The following is a 16,187-nucleotide window of genomic DNA, read 5'->3' on the forward strand; positions in this document are numbered from 1 at the left end:
CATGACAATTCCTTTCCAACATTTTAGGATAAGGATCTTGGTGACCAGATAGATCAAGGAGATCAAGCAGCCACTCCCATGGGTAGATCTTAGCTTCCACTGAGGCATAGAATGTCAATGGCAATGTATCTAAGGCGAGATAATATTTTCTGGCTTAAGACAGTAACCTCGGTTACACTATCCTAGCATGTATCCTGAGCATGTCTTAGAGTAAGAAATCCAAAAGGGAAGCCTATCTGAGAGTATGAAAACCGAAAGGGAATATCTTAAGGGATGATATCTTTTCTTCAAATAAACTTGGCATATTTTTAAAATATGTGCATTAAGAAAGAATGTTTAAAAAAATCATAGAGTTGACTATCACTCTATGCAAAATCTGGCAAGTGTAGTGATTTTATGAACTTATTATGTAAAAGTTTGGCTAATGTTTTACAAAATGTTTGCTGATTGGGGTATTGGCTGCTTGCTTCTTCTTTCTTTTTCTTTTGCTTTTCTGTTAAATCGATGGAGACTAACTCCTTGGAAAAAGGCAGCCCACGGAATTTTTCCTTAACCTCAAATAAGGTTGGAGTATATCTTTGACTTTATTTCCAAGGATGGGATATGTTTTTGGGCTCTTGAGCCTTGAGTCTGATAATCTCAAAATGAAATATCTTGGAAATTCAAATGTCTCTATGCGCTCTTGAGCTGAAAACTGAGAATGAATATCTTGATGTGGCTTGAAAAGATGTGTCTCATAATAATCTGTTTTCCAACAACTAGCCAGATAAATTTGGTGACACTGGTAGCTACCAAATACAGCAAGGGTATTGAATTAAGCACCTGTAAGAACGGATTCTGGCTTCTGCAAGGATGCAATAGCCACAGTAACAGGCTTTCAGTAATCCAGGAGACATAATTCTTCCCCATTATAAGTATCTCTCTAGTCTCCTTGTGCCAGAGTGTCCACTTCAATCCATTACGAGAACCTAGAATCCAAACAAGGTTGGAGTTTGCGTTTTCACCATTAAATAAGGAGACTCAAATGAAAATAACTTTTGAATTCATGTCTATCCCATTGCATGTGCTGCTCAGCCCAAAAATTGTGGCCAACACCTTGTCATTGCAAAGGAAATGCTCCTTTTCTTCTCCACATCAACAAGTGTCAAGCAAATGCAAGGCAGATTTCCTAAATCCTTTATTTGTGCATACAAACTCTCCAAATGAATATTCTAAGAATGTGAGCATAATCTGTCTCCAACAATAAATTCACGATCATCATTCTTCACCTCAATCCAGCTGCGTCCTGCGGCCTGCCCCTTTTTTCAAGTCCCTGTCTGTCATCATAATTCTCCGTTAGCTGCCGCATCCCACATGCCAGCATCGGCATAGATATCTGACAGCAGTATGTAATTTCCAGCATTGTCAGGCTCCAACTTAAACAGATGATATGCTGCATATTCTCCTAGATTTATGTTGCAATGAATTCTGCAGACACGAAGCAAGGCCCCCCAAACATCAGTATGAGGTTCCACAGGCATGTTTTTGATAAAATCTAATGCTTCATAGTGTTCCATAGAAGGTGTGATCTGATAGTTTGAAATCATAAGATGAAAGAATCGCCGGCCGTTATCCACTAGCCCTGCATGGCTGCACGCAGGCAGGACAGCAATGAAGGTGACATGGTTTGGCATCACACCTGACTTCTGCATATCGTTGAAGACTGAGAAAGCATCCTCACTGTACCCATGCATGCCATAGCCTGCAATCATTGCAGTCCATGACGCTACATCTTTTTGGGACATTTTGTCAAAGACATTGCGTGAAAGCTCTATATCCCCACACTTGCCATACATGTCAATTAAAGAACTGCCCACAGGAACATCTGATTCATATCCATTTCTCACTATATAACCATGGACCTCTTTGCCTTGTTGCACAGCTGCTAAGTAGGCACATGCCGATAAAACACTAACAATGGTCCCTGCGTTGGGTTTCAAATTCTCCACTTGCATTTGAGAAAAGAGCTTCAACGTTTCACTGGCTTGCCCGCCTTGGGTATGACCTGCAAGCATTGCATTCCATGAAACTACATTTCTATTTAACATTTTATCAAACACCTGACGTGAATCCTCTGCACTGCCGCATTTTGCATACATGTCTATAAGTGCGCTGCCCACAAAAACATTTGAGTCGAGTCCACTTTTGATACTGTAATCATGAATTTGCTTGCCCAATTGCAAATACTTCAAGTTTGTACATGCAGGGAGCACACTGGCAAGAGTTACCGAAGCTGCCCACAAACACATTTGAGTCGAGTCCACTTTTGATACTGTAATCATGAATTTGCTTGCCCAATTGCAAATACTTCAAGTTTGTACATGCAGGGAGCACACTGGCAAGGGTTACCGAATTGGGTTTTACACTGGTCACATGTAATCGAAAAAGTAGTTCCAAGGCATCTTCAAAACTTCCGTTCTGAACACTACCTCCAATTATAGAATTCCAGGACAGTACATCTCTCTGAGACATTTTGTCAAACACTTTGCGTGCATCCTCAATACTGCAATATTTTCCATACATTGCTACAAGGGCATTTCCTACAAAAATATCAGACTCAAATCCACATTCAATCACACAGGCATGAATGTTTTTTCCCATATCTAGAATCTCCATGGCAGCACATGCCTTGAGCACAAAGGGGAAGGTGTAATTACTGGGCTGAACACCTAACTTCTGCATTAGGTGATACAGCATAAGGCCTTCTTCATGGCAACCATGTGTAACATATCCTGTGATCAGTGCATTCCATAAGAAGAGCTGGGGTTTGTGTATTCTGTCAAAAAGAAGGAGTGCATCCATAAAACACCCGCACATGGCATACATGCTCACAAGTTTAGTACTTAACATAACGTTTAGCCCGTTTCCAGCTATAAGAAGCCGGGCATGGAGTTGCTTACCTTCTTGCACGGATTTGGCGTTGGCACAGGCATGTAAGAGATAAGCATAAGTATTAGAGTCAAGTGGAAATTTTAAAATACCCAAAGCGTCCTTCAATCGGCCTTCCCTACACAGTAGCTGAAAATCTGTATCACTGCCACGAGAAACCTTTATGGACTGGGATTCTGTACCGGTTATGACTGTTTTACTTTCATGGATGAACAATACAGGTTTGTTGGGTTGATAATGGGTTGATGAGATAATCTAAATGGTGTCCATGCTTGGTTCAGTCTGCAAGCCGTAAGCATCCTGCGTCATTAGAATGCACTGAGAAGAATGAACACTTTCAGGAAGGATGGAAATACAAATTTCAGGAATTAATGTGGTATTGGATTTGAGGGTGTTTGAATGTGGTAGAAATTTTAAGATAAATTTTGATTTATGTTATTTAAATTAGTTTTTTGATTGTATATATATGGATTTAACATTTAAAAAAAATAGAGTATGTTACGTATACGGTTGTGATTTTAATGAATTTTTATTAAAAATCAGAGCATAAAAATTTTCATACAATTACACTAAATACAATTATAGTCTGAACAAATTAATATTATTCTTTAAATTTCACTAAAAACAAGGATAAATATGTAATTTTGAAAAATAATATTGTCTTAATTTCTGTTGGGCTCGTAAGGTTTACAGTAATTCTCAAGTAATACAACCTTTACATAATTTATGTAGGTAAGAGATTTAAATTTTAAATCACATATTTTCCATTATATTTCATAATATTGTATATTTTAATATTTCATAATATCATAAATTTTACATTATTTTTATAACATAGTTATTATTCTTTTAACATGTTTATTACTAATTAAGGATTAATATTATTAATAGTAATATTTAATTATATATATATTTTTTCAGAGAGAAAAAACGGTATGGTATTATATTAAGAGTATATAATAGGCAAAATACAAATATCAGACCATATGAAAAAAACATTGGCCAGGAATAGACAGATTTAGAGCATAATGGGAAGATAATGAGCCACGAGAGCTGGTAAATACACCAATGAGAGAAAGCCGTCCAAACAAACCTGTCAACATAAGAGGACCAAAGATAAACACTTCAGGATCAAAACGAGCAGAACGGTTATACAAACCAAATAACGGAAGGACGGCAACATCTAGAGATAAGGCTGAAACAAAGCATTGACAACTGAGAAGCAAGCCCGTTGAATGCGGCATCCAAAAATCAGATTCAAAACTGTTCAGAGAACGCAGATAAAAGAATCGGAATGGAGGAAATGGGGTTCTTTGAATCCTGGAAAATGAATTTGTTCCGCCATTTCCATAAGAGCTAGCGCGTATAAATGAAAATCGATCTCCATTCTGATCGTTGAACAGACCACCATCTGAAAGCATCCTGGACAGAGGCGAACACCTAGAAAGGAAAACCAAAAGAAAGGGAAAGATCATACCAGACCTGGGATGAAGCCGAACATTGGAAGAACATATGGAGGGATGATTCAGAAGCCTGGCAGCACATTGAACATCTACCGGGCCCCAACCATCCCTTTCTCTGCAAAACTTCCCAAGACAGGATCCTATTGGAGAAAAGCAGCCATGAAAATAAAATCGCCTTTAGCTGACAATTAGATTTCCAGAAAATGAAGGGAAAGGATGGGCCGGTAAGCGGCGGAAGAAGGGATGAGGCAGCCGAGTATAAGTCCTTGACTCTAGCAGACATTCTGTTGGGCCCCATCGACCATACTAACTCATCAGTTGAACCAGTTTGGGTGATGCCTTTCCCATCAAAACAATTTACAGTCAGTTCCCATGATGGCCGCAGGAGAGAGGGCAAACATAAATCATCGCTGTTCATCCAAATTGGTGCCGAAGACGACCATGCGCGAATCAGCTTATTCCAGGTGAAGATCCCTCTGGAGTGTAAATAAGCTATAAGGTCAGGAGGCAGCGAGTACTCCAGCCCATATATGGTAGAGTCGATGCCGAGAAGGACGCTAGATCCAGAGGAGAAGCGCCATTTCAAGAAGCCGAGAAAGAGTGCCTGAGCCTTTTTGAGGCTGTGCCAGATGGCAGAACCCCTTTCCGACCCCAGGGTGTTCCTCCTGTACCAGTGAACCAACGGCTTTCCCTTCAGATATTTGTGTTTAATAATCGAGCTCCAAACGCCTTCTCCAAAGATGCCTCTGTGCAGGGACCGGCATAGGAGAGCCAAGCCGAAAGACCTCATGTGAAGAAGGCCCCAACCGCCTTCATGCTTCGGACAAGAGATGATATCCATTTTGACTAGATGAATCTTGGCTTGTTGCGATCGACCGCCCCATAGGAAATTTGCAGACAAAGAAACAATTTTCCTAATTATGGAAGCCGGAAGAAAATATATATATATATATATATATATATATATATATGATTATTTGAATTTTGTATATTAATTTAAAGTGTGATATGAGTATTTCATTTAAATTTTTATGATTTTGAATATTCAAAAATATAATTTTAAGTGAGATTGTGATTTTTATTATTTAAAGTGTGTTTTTTAAAGCAAAAATGTATTCACCACTCTCAAAAATATTTAGGCACTTCAATTATACAAATTACAAAGCTCAAACTTGTAATTCCAACATATCCCTAAACAAAATCTACCATAAAATATGCAAAACAAAACAATAACAATAACTTAAATGAATTAGACTAAGCTATTTATTTTTTATAAGTTTATTAAAAATTGAAATGAATTAACTTGCCCATGGGGCATAGAATTGACACTGACAGTGACAGTGTGGTGAAAAGGTCACTAGTTAGAAACCCTGTGGGCAAAAATCTAGCCATGCTAAGAGTTGGTGTGGCCCTGAGTGTAATCCCCGAGTGATTTTGAAGGCTTAGATGCCCATGGGATGCAACTACTCAAGCCTTAGGTTAGGTGTGTTAGTGATCTCAGGACTCATATTATTTAACCAACTAGATCAATCTTAACTCTGAATCTACCAAGCACCAAGAGGGATCAAATCTATTTTCACTCAAAAAGAGGTTTACACTTCAAGAGATTTGATCCCTTTGGACACTTGGTAGATGTGGAGTTAAGATAAATCTAGGCCAGTTTAATTATTAATTATAAGTATTTATTTTGTTTTTAATTTTTTTTTATGTAATTTGATGGAGTCAAAATGTTTTAATTAATAATTATAATTTTTACCTTTCTTTAATTTTATTTTAATTTTTGTGTAATTTGACCAAGTGAAAAAGTTTACACAACTTAACATAATAGAGCAATATCTTCCATAGTGCAAAAAAAAATGAATTAACTTTTTAGAATATGAATTTAAAAAAATAATAATAAAAATAATTACAATTTTGAATGTATCGTTTTTACCTTTAATAATTATAGTGGTGGATTTGGGTAAAGGATTGTCATATCTTTTTCCAAAAAAATCATAATTTTAGATTCTAGTTTAAAATAATAAACATATTTTATAAATTTTCATTACATAAATAAAATCACATAATTAATTTATATATTATTTTTTACAATGTAACAAATAATCCTCAATATTTTTCTTTTTCTCCTTTTTAACATAATGTCATCCTTATGATGAATGATCCATATTGTTTCTCTATAAATTAGAAAAAGAAACATCAAAAGTGAAGAGAGAACCAATTTGGTATTGGAATCAAAGGTGTTAATTTCATGAAATTGATTCATTCTACTAAGAGAGACAAAGGTACAACTTCCATCTTTGATGAGGAATCTATAGTATCATTGGCTTTTGCTTTATCTTTCAAGATAGAACAAGGTTTCTCATGTAACACTTATAGGCAAGTAGGATTAGCCTTCTCAAAATCTTGTGTCCATTAATGTTCATCATCATTTTCATCTTTTCCAACCAAAGGAAATGTCTAACTCTTTGATTTAGAATTAACTCATTTTCATGAAGAATGAGTTTGTGCACAAGGAAAGAATCATGTAATGTTTTGAAAGATGGTGGATACAACACCATGATTTTGTATTTTCACAATCCAAGGCCTAAGTCCATCTAAAATTTTCCCATTTGAAAATCATTTTATTCGGTTGACCTTTACTGAGATCTATTTCAACAAAAAATCGAGCATACATGCATAGTCCAACTTTAGCTCTCAAAATCTATTTTGATGTAACTACCCAAAATATTCCCAATATCCTCCATATCTGAGATATGAGAATAGCGTAAGGGGAAATTGGGAAGACAAACTCAAACTAACATCTAAGTAATACACATAATTCTTTGATCAAATTTTGGAAACCAAGTAGTTATAAATAATCTTGTGCTTCCCCAAATCAAGGGTCCTCCTCTAAAACATCCTCATAATCAGCGTGACAAAAAAAATGAACTATAAAAACACCCCTAAAACAAAGAGATATCTCACAATTCTTTGTCCAACTCAATTGATCCACAAATACAATATGATGACAAATCCCTGTAACTATTAAGTTTACATACATCGATTGATTCATAATAAATCCACAAATAATTATAACTAAATCAATGAAGATAAGTGATCTCTAGTGTTGTGATATCCACCAATGGCCCATTGTCCACATTATCTACAATAGAGGCATAGGGAAAAGGAGTTGAAATAATTAAAATGAAAGGGTTTTTTTAACTACTTCCCTTAAGGACAAGGGCCCATCGCTCCTCCCCATAATCTCAAGACCAAATACATAATTGAATATTTGTGTAACTTATAGTCATGCATATTTTCACAGTTCAAATTCATGTTGGAGACAAAATTTCTGGAAAAAAATGTGTGGAGAAACTCCAATGTTCGACGTTTCAGTTGAGCACTTCACCCATTTTTAGGGACCGAATTTCTTCGGTATCTGAAGATAAGTGAAGTGTTCACCCGAAACGTTGAGCATTGCACTTTCTCCACAGTTTCCAATAATTTTATCTCCAAATTGTAGTGAGACAATAAAAATTGATTTACCAATTGTTTACTTACAAATATCAAATGTTTGTTTGGGCCACAAAAACTCCATTAAAAATTTCAAATATTACATCAAATCTACTGCATAATTAGTTGAATTCACTTACAAAAATATTAGCTAAAAGTTATATTTGATAACTAAAGGTTTCAACAAATACCTAGCATGCAAGAAATTTATCAAACACTTGGTTATCAAGTGTTTTGTCAAACAATTGGCATGAAGAGATTTCTTCAAACACTTAATATACAAATTCTGAATTGTATTAAAAGCTATATAATTGCTTAGTGAGAAATTTCATTTTTTGTGAACCAGATGAACCCGCCTGCTTGACACGTAATTGCTAGTAAACCTCCAGGGGGCTACGATATGTCCTCCTCTTCGTAGCCTAGGTTGCAACAGAAAGATTTGAACTAAGGTATCTCAAGTTTCAAAGATTTCACATGTCTTAGATTACCAACTCAGCAACCTAGGAGACTCATGAGAAACTTCATTAATAACTATAATATTCTTCATATTTTCTTAATAGTGTAGTCTAGAATGCTTAAATTAATGAAATTGAGATAGCAAGGATTGTTGTTGAACATAACCTTATGCACTCTGAAGCTCCTATTAACAATAATGAATATTTGCACAATCTACATTATTCACATCACCTTTAATCAAAATAAATACGAGTACTTTACCTGATAAAACTTTATAGCGAAGGAATCAACAACCCCGTCTTCTTTCCATCAACATTTCACATTCTATTAAGCACCATGCCAATAGTTGTAGTTGTATTAAGATTTCACAATGGTTCCTCATAAAAAAGATCACTTTTTATTACAATGACATTTTATTATTCAATTCTATGGTAATTTTTGGAAAGTATTTTAGGATGGTCTTTCAAGTTGGGAAATGCAAAAAAGGTTATATTTTTAGTTTCAAGAATTTGCTTTTATATCAAGTCTTACTAGCACAGTCAGTTGAGGATGGGCCTCGTCAGGAAGGTGACCCGGGATCAAACCTCACGTGGGGTGGTTGTGCCATGTGCTAGGGGGAGGAGACATGCTAAAAAATCTAGTCAACTTAGAGCTGGTGTGGCCCAGGCCGGGTTCAATCCCTGAGTGACTTTTACGGATCAGATGCCCCTGGGTCATGGCTCCTCAAGCCACAGGTTAAGCCTGGAGAATCACAAACAACTTGACAAACAAACAAAAATTTCTTTTATATCTCTGTTAGGTTTAAAATAAATTTTTATTATTCAATTTTATGACTGTTAATTTTTGAAAAGTATTTTAAGATGGCTTTTAATGTTAGAAAAATGCAAAATTTCTTATAGTTCTTTAATTCTTAAGATTTGATTCTAAATTTATGTTAGTTATTCAAATGCTAATTTCATTTTATTTTTTAAATCTATTTTTATTTTTTTTAAATTTATAATTTTTTTAGGATTGAGAATTATTTAAGAACTTATATAACTTTAGACCTTCATAAAGTTATAGCATATCTATTGTGACTTTATTGTATCTAGTGATGTGAAGGTGTTAGAACATGTTGTTTGACTTTGGGTGGGGGAGTCAAAATTCCATGCTCTCAATACACTGAATTTTTTTCTCTTGTATAGTGAAAACACAACAAAGAAATATTCAGAATTGGATGTATACAGTTATTGTTTTGATAACAATTATCATTTAACTTGGAGCCATGATCTGATTCTTCATCTCGTCCTGATGATGAACCACACTTGTTGGTTTGAAACGCGTTGACAAATGAATTTCGATGTGATTATTGCCGAAAACCATCTTAATAATTTTGATTTGGATCACAGAAGCCTAAATTCAACAATTATCATTCTTGTTATGGTTTTCATTACAATCAGTGTTTCTAAGCCTTGCATACCAATGGTGTTTGGAATTGAGCATACCAATGGTATTTGAGGTTTGATTGGCTTCTACATCCCATCAAGACACCAATTCACAAGTTCAAAGTTTTTCATTGATGTTGTTTCTAATGATTGCAAGCCTACTTAAACATAAATTGACTTTGATTTTATCTCTAGCATTTAGAAATCACGAGGAGCAACCATTGGCAAAAATGCATTCTCTCATCTCCATTGTTGGTGTGGTGTTGACTAGTAGGGAGAACAACCTAGAGCGGTCTGGAAGATCAAACACACTTTGATATTTAGTGATTTTTTGTATCGCATCTGTGAAGGAGACGTTGGCAACGATAAAGGAGAGGGAAGAACAAAGACAAGAAAGCATATTCCCTATTGTTGTGACAATAAGTGAAGAGGTGAGCCAACATATTGTCTATTAAAGATTCTTAAGGTGCACTAAATAAATTAAATTGTTTGTTTGGCTCACACTCATAACTAGAAATTGCACAACTATTACTAGAACTCTTCAACTTAGAGTTGAAGAATGATGATCCCATGGATTTTTCCATTGAGGTCAAGCCATCATGCATAGCATAGATGCCACTGGAGTGAATATAGACGCTCCTCTCACAACCTTCATCAAGGCCCTCTTTCCCACATATTCCCACTACCTTGAATTCTTGCAATCTAGTGGCCAAATGAAGTCCATCTCCTTTGACTTTCTAGTGAAGAAAGTTGTGGAACATGAGAAGAACTCACCCCACTGGAGAGACCATGTACCTTGCTTAGAAAGGAAGAATAAATTACATGATTCTTTTAGAGGATAAAGTAGTAAAAGAGGATGTAGAAGACATAATTCCATATGCAAAGGGGGTAGACACAATCAAGATGAAAGATATGATCTTCGTTATGTTCATTGTGATAGAAACGAGAATAAAGCAAAACAAGTAGAATCCCTTAGGAGAAAATTAGAGACAAGTAAGATAGAAAAGAAGACAAAGGTAAAACAACAGATTTGGTGAAAGGTAAAGCACTTGAATTTGCTCAATACATTGTTTCCTGTTGCAATATTGGAGTAATTGAAGATTTATTTCACACTTCATTTGCTTCTTGGAGAGATGCATGGTTGCTTGACACGTGCAACATGCCACAAGACCTTCAAGAGACTTCTTTGAATATTTTAGTGAAAACGTAGATGGTATAACTTATTTTGTAAATAAATCAAGTCTCAAACCTTTCAAAGCTGGCACCATCAAGCTAAAATTGTCTGGATTCCCGAATTTTGTTCTACATGATGTGCTCTATCTTCTATAGTTGCAAAGGAAATTGCTATGTCTTGTGTGCATTCTATAGCAAGTCCACTTTATTCATATGTTCAATGGAAAAATTGAGATAAAAAAGGCTTCCAACAACATGGTCACTATTACAAAGTTGGAGGATGAAAGATCGTTGAACTTGAAAGGGACACATGCTCATGCATAGAATTCCACATACCTCTCTCACCATGATGAAGGTATATTTCCATCTAATCTTCTATAGCATGCTAGATTTGGACACATTAATCATGATAGCTTTTGTTTGTTGAAAAAGAATGATATTTTTTGTTTTCCTATTATTCCAATGAAATTGAAGCAATGTGATGCTTGTATCTTTGGAAAACATAGCAAACAACCCTTCCATGATTCCACTTCTAGAGCATGTAGAAAACCTGAATTAATACATTTTGATTTGTATGGCCCCGTGCATGTTCCATTTGCTAACAGAAATAAATATATCGTGTATTTTATTGATGATTACATCAGAATGTGTTGGGTGTACTTGTTAAAAGATAAATCACAAGCATTTGAAACTTTTAAAAGCTTTCATATATGGATTCAAAATGGAATACAATCACATATTTTCTCTCTTCATACTAATAATGGAGGAAAATATACATCTATTAAATTCGAAGACTATCTTCGTCAACATGTGATTCAAAATCAAACCACGGTGCCATATACTCCTCAACATAATGGTGTAACTAAAATAATGAATGAGACTATCTTAAATATGGTTCGTTTCATGATGTTTTTAAAAAATGTGAAATTGAATTTTGGATTGATTTTGTTCTATGTACAATATATGTGAAAAATAGGTGTCCATCTCTTGCTTTTACAAATAAGACCCCATATGAATGGTGTTATGGCTGGATTCCTTAATTGAGGCATCTCAAGGTCTTTGGTTCCACTTGTTATCCCTCGATTCTCAAGGAGCAAAGAAACAAGCTTAATGCAAAAAGTTGGAAGAGTATCTTATTGGGGCACTCAAATACCAAAAAGGCATATCATCTTTATGATGAGGTAAACAAGTTCATTCTTTCAAAAGATGTAATTTTTCTTGAATTTTCCAAGAATGATAAATATTGAGCAACAACTTGATCATTTGGATAGATTCACTCATGTAAAGATATATCATGAGTTTATGCTAACATTCCACATCTTGAAGGAGGGATCCCAATCTTGGATCAATCTTTAAAATATCCTTTTGAAACCCCATTTCTCCTTCATGATAAAGTTACAACCAATGTTATCAAAATTGAACCAGTGATCAAACAGAAAAACCTTGTGGACCAAGAATCGGTGGGAATTGGACCCGAACTTGTAAAAAACTAGAAAAAAAAAATGGTTTACCAAAAGCACATAAAGTATTCAAATTTTAAAGAAAAACATATATATTCATGTGCATCCATATGAATTCAAACCATTTATACACAAATATGCAAAAGATCTCATTTATATAGCATGTAAGGGTGCACATAACCAAAATAGCATCGAGTGCAATCCATCTCTAAATCGAAAATACATCAACAAATAGGCTCTATATGGCCTCTAACATCCAGAAAACGTCATGCTACAACAAATGTGTTCATATCATCAAAACCATTGCCTATAGAGGAGTGATGGGTACATTTTTAGTAGAGTCGTGATAGAGGAGTTTGACAACCAATGCCACTAACATCAAAGTACATAGACGGTTTGGTGCTCTTTATTAAATACTAGTTCCATACCCTCATACATGACAAAATCCAATGGAAACATTACAACCCCCCTAATCCAGAAATCCTTAAAACCTGTTAAGTCTGCTGGATTTTGAGTGAAATCTAAAATTCTACTTTCTCCATATGAAATCCAATGAGGTTGGGACCACTCTCAAACATCCTGAGTCATTTCATGGTAATGTTAAAAATTTAAATAAAAGGATGAAAATGAAAGATAAAGGAGAATGTCAATTTTACTTTAAGAATTTAACATTACCATGAATTGCATAGCAATACTAGGGCCATAGGCTTGATTAGTAGGATGAGGGCCATAGGCTTGAATGTAGGCTAGCCTAGGAGAGAATTAGAAGTGGGCCAAACAACTGAACCGATAAATAGACCAAAAAAAAAAAATATGTTGCCCTGCATAGGTACACAAAACTGGTCTTGAACCGGCCGGTTCAGTGAAATATGTCAGTTCGGTACCGAACCGGCCTATTCCAGTTCGAAGGCTCGGTTCAGACCGGTTTTGGGCCAAAAACGGTCGGACCGGCCAGTTCCACCGGTTCCAGTCCGATTCTGATAACACTAGTTACAACTACTTTATCAAATCAAGAAGTTCTAAATGATGTGATTGAAAGGATTGAAAGGCTAAAGCTTGGCAGAAATGCATCACCATCTCAATCAATGGAGCAACTTGGACCATCTCAAAAAGGTCCAACTAAGTGGCTCATCAAGATACTTGAAGGTGCTCATCGTAATGAGGTCGGAAATATAGGAACCAAGATGGAGGTGATGTAGATAATTCAAATTCAAGTGTTGTAGATTATGGGGATGTTTAATACAATTGTGGATTGAATTTTATGTACTAACTTTGAACCAAGCAACTTTGAAGAATTTGCTTCTTGTTATGAGTAGAAAGAAGCCATGCAGAAGGACTATGGTGCTCTAATCCAGAATGGGGCATGGAAGTTAGTGGACCCTCCATTTAGAACCAAACCAATTGGTTGTAAGTGGGTCTTCAAAAACAAGTACAAATAAAATGGCTCACTTGACAACCACAAAGCAAGACTCATGGCAAAGTGATTTACACAAAAAGAAACCATTCATTATGAGGAGACTTTTTCCCCCACAATGAAATGGACCAAAACACATACCCTGATTGCCTAAGCAGCACAAAATGGATAAACAAGTTCATCAAATGTATACGAATATTGCTTTCTTGAATGGAGACGTGAAAGAGAGGACAAAAATAGAGTATGTGAACTCATAAAATTCTTATATGGCATAAAACAAGCACCACAAGCCTAGTATGAAAATCTAACTAAACATCTTTTAAAATTGAATTTCAAGCATTGTAATCTTGATGATGCAACTCTAGTTGTCAAGAAAGATAGTAAAATTATTGTATATCTTGTAATATATATAAAGAATTTATTGATAACAGAGAAGAATGAAAGTTATATTGCATCCATAAAGAAAAATTTGAAGAAAGGATTTGAGATGATAGATTTGGGACATCTTCACTACTATTTAGTCATTGAAGTAACTTAAAATCCAAAGGACATATTCATCTCCCAAAAGTACATTGGAGAATTGTCGAATAGGTTTGACATGGTTGAATGTAACCCTCTCTCTGTACTGGGTTGAAAGCAACCAAGTACACACAGCGTGTGAGAAGTCTTATCTACCTTACTACCACTAAACCATATATTTCATTTATTTTTGGGATTCTTTCCAAGATTATGAAGAAACTTTATAGAGAACATTGGTCGGCTGCAAAAATAGTTCTAAAATACTTGAAGAAACTCAAGACTTTGGATTCAAGTATTCCAAGTTGGACAACTTAAACTTGATTGGATATTTTGATTCATACTTTGATAGGAATGAAGAAAATAGAGTGTCAACTTTAAGCTATCTCATGAGTCTTAGATCAACAATTGTATCTTGAAGGTCACACAAATAGTGAGTCCTAGTTGATTCCACAAAAGAGGCAAAATATGTGGCAGTAGCAGAAGCAACAAAGGAGATTGTGTGGCTCAAGAAAATACTTAACAATTTACATGAGAAACAAGTAAATTCTACTCTTTTGATTGGCAATACTTCTACAATTGAGTTGGCCAAGAAACCCCAAATTCCATGATCAAACTAAGCACATCAACACAAAGTACCATGTGATTCAATATCATGTAGAGGTCAAGACTAATTATTGAGACATTGTTCCACAAATGAGCAATTACAAACAATGTCACTAGAGCCCTTGGAATAGAAAAGTTTAAGAACTTCAAAATGATGCTTAGACTCACAAGCACCCCTTCAAATTAAAGGGGGTGTTGTTAGATACCTAATCTTTAAGGATTGAGGTAACTGCAAATATTCTTTTAAATACAAATGTAGAGGAATATGAATAGTCATTCATAGGTTTGGGAAGTTGAAACCAATAGTGAACTCCTCTATGTATTTAAGAATGGTTAACATTAATGGAAATCATCAAGTGTGGAGTTATTCCTAAGACCATCAAGAGGACCTCACCCGAACTCTATGAAATATTTAGATCCAAGAAATAGTGCACGAGATTTTTATGTTGAACTCATGTGCCAACTCGCTCTTACACCATGTTGTGAGCTTCTCAAAAGTACCTATAAGTCGTCTACACAAAGGACCAAAAACAATAGACCAAGTCTATAAAATAAATAATAAAACTTCAAATTTGCAACAATTTTGTTGGAGCCCCAACCTATCAACTATTCATCAACTCTTAGGTATTAGGGATATAGTGCCTATTTCAATCCATAAAAGGCCTTCTTTATTCTGCATACATGGATCTCTTACCCATGCACCTCAAAACCTCTTGGTTGGATGATGTATAATCAATTAGACCATTAAAGAACATTGTCTTATATCCATCTAATATAAATGCCAACCAAAAACCACTACTAAAGACATAACAAGCCTAATCTAATTATACCTAGCAACTAGAGTAAAAACATCTTCATAATCAACAACCACCTAGAATCAATCATTGACTTCGCCATTGGTCTTAGTGCAATCCCCCAAACATCATTCTTCATGATGGAGTTATACTCCTCGTTCATAGCATCCTACCATACCTGCTCACCCACTACCTCCTCATAGCTAGAAGGCATCTTTGGAGCTCTAACTTGCTCCTATGCATCTTGCAATGTTTTGGGTAAGCCACATATTTTTGTTGAATTAGAAAGCACTAAAGCATTGATTCCACCTTTAGATCAGTGTTGATATGATTATGAATTTTTTTATTTATCTGGCTCAACATTTAGGAAACACATGTTTCTCCCTCTTCAACCTCTATTGAAGGCCCCTAATACCTTCAAGACCATGCATCCTCATCAAACTTCACATCTCGGCTCTAGT

General features: G+C 35.4%; 1 pseudogene; it reads right to left on the minus strand.

Annotated features, from left to right (window-relative positions):
• Window positions 1-1,322: 1,322 nt before the first annotated feature.
• LOC149227307 (pentatricopeptide repeat-containing protein CRR2, chloroplastic pseudogene) lies at window positions 1,323-2,138 on the minus strand (annotated as a pseudogene).
• Window positions 2,139-16,187: the final 14,049 nt, after the last annotated feature.

Source organism: Pinus tabuliformis, chromosome J, assembly GCF_031772625.1.
Source record: "Pinus tabuliformis cultivar Carrire ecotype Pingquan chromosome J, CPIR1, whole genome shotgun sequence".
NCBI classification, from domain to species: domain Eukaryota; kingdom Viridiplantae; phylum Streptophyta; class Pinopsida; order Pinales; family Pinaceae; genus Pinus; species Pinus tabuliformis.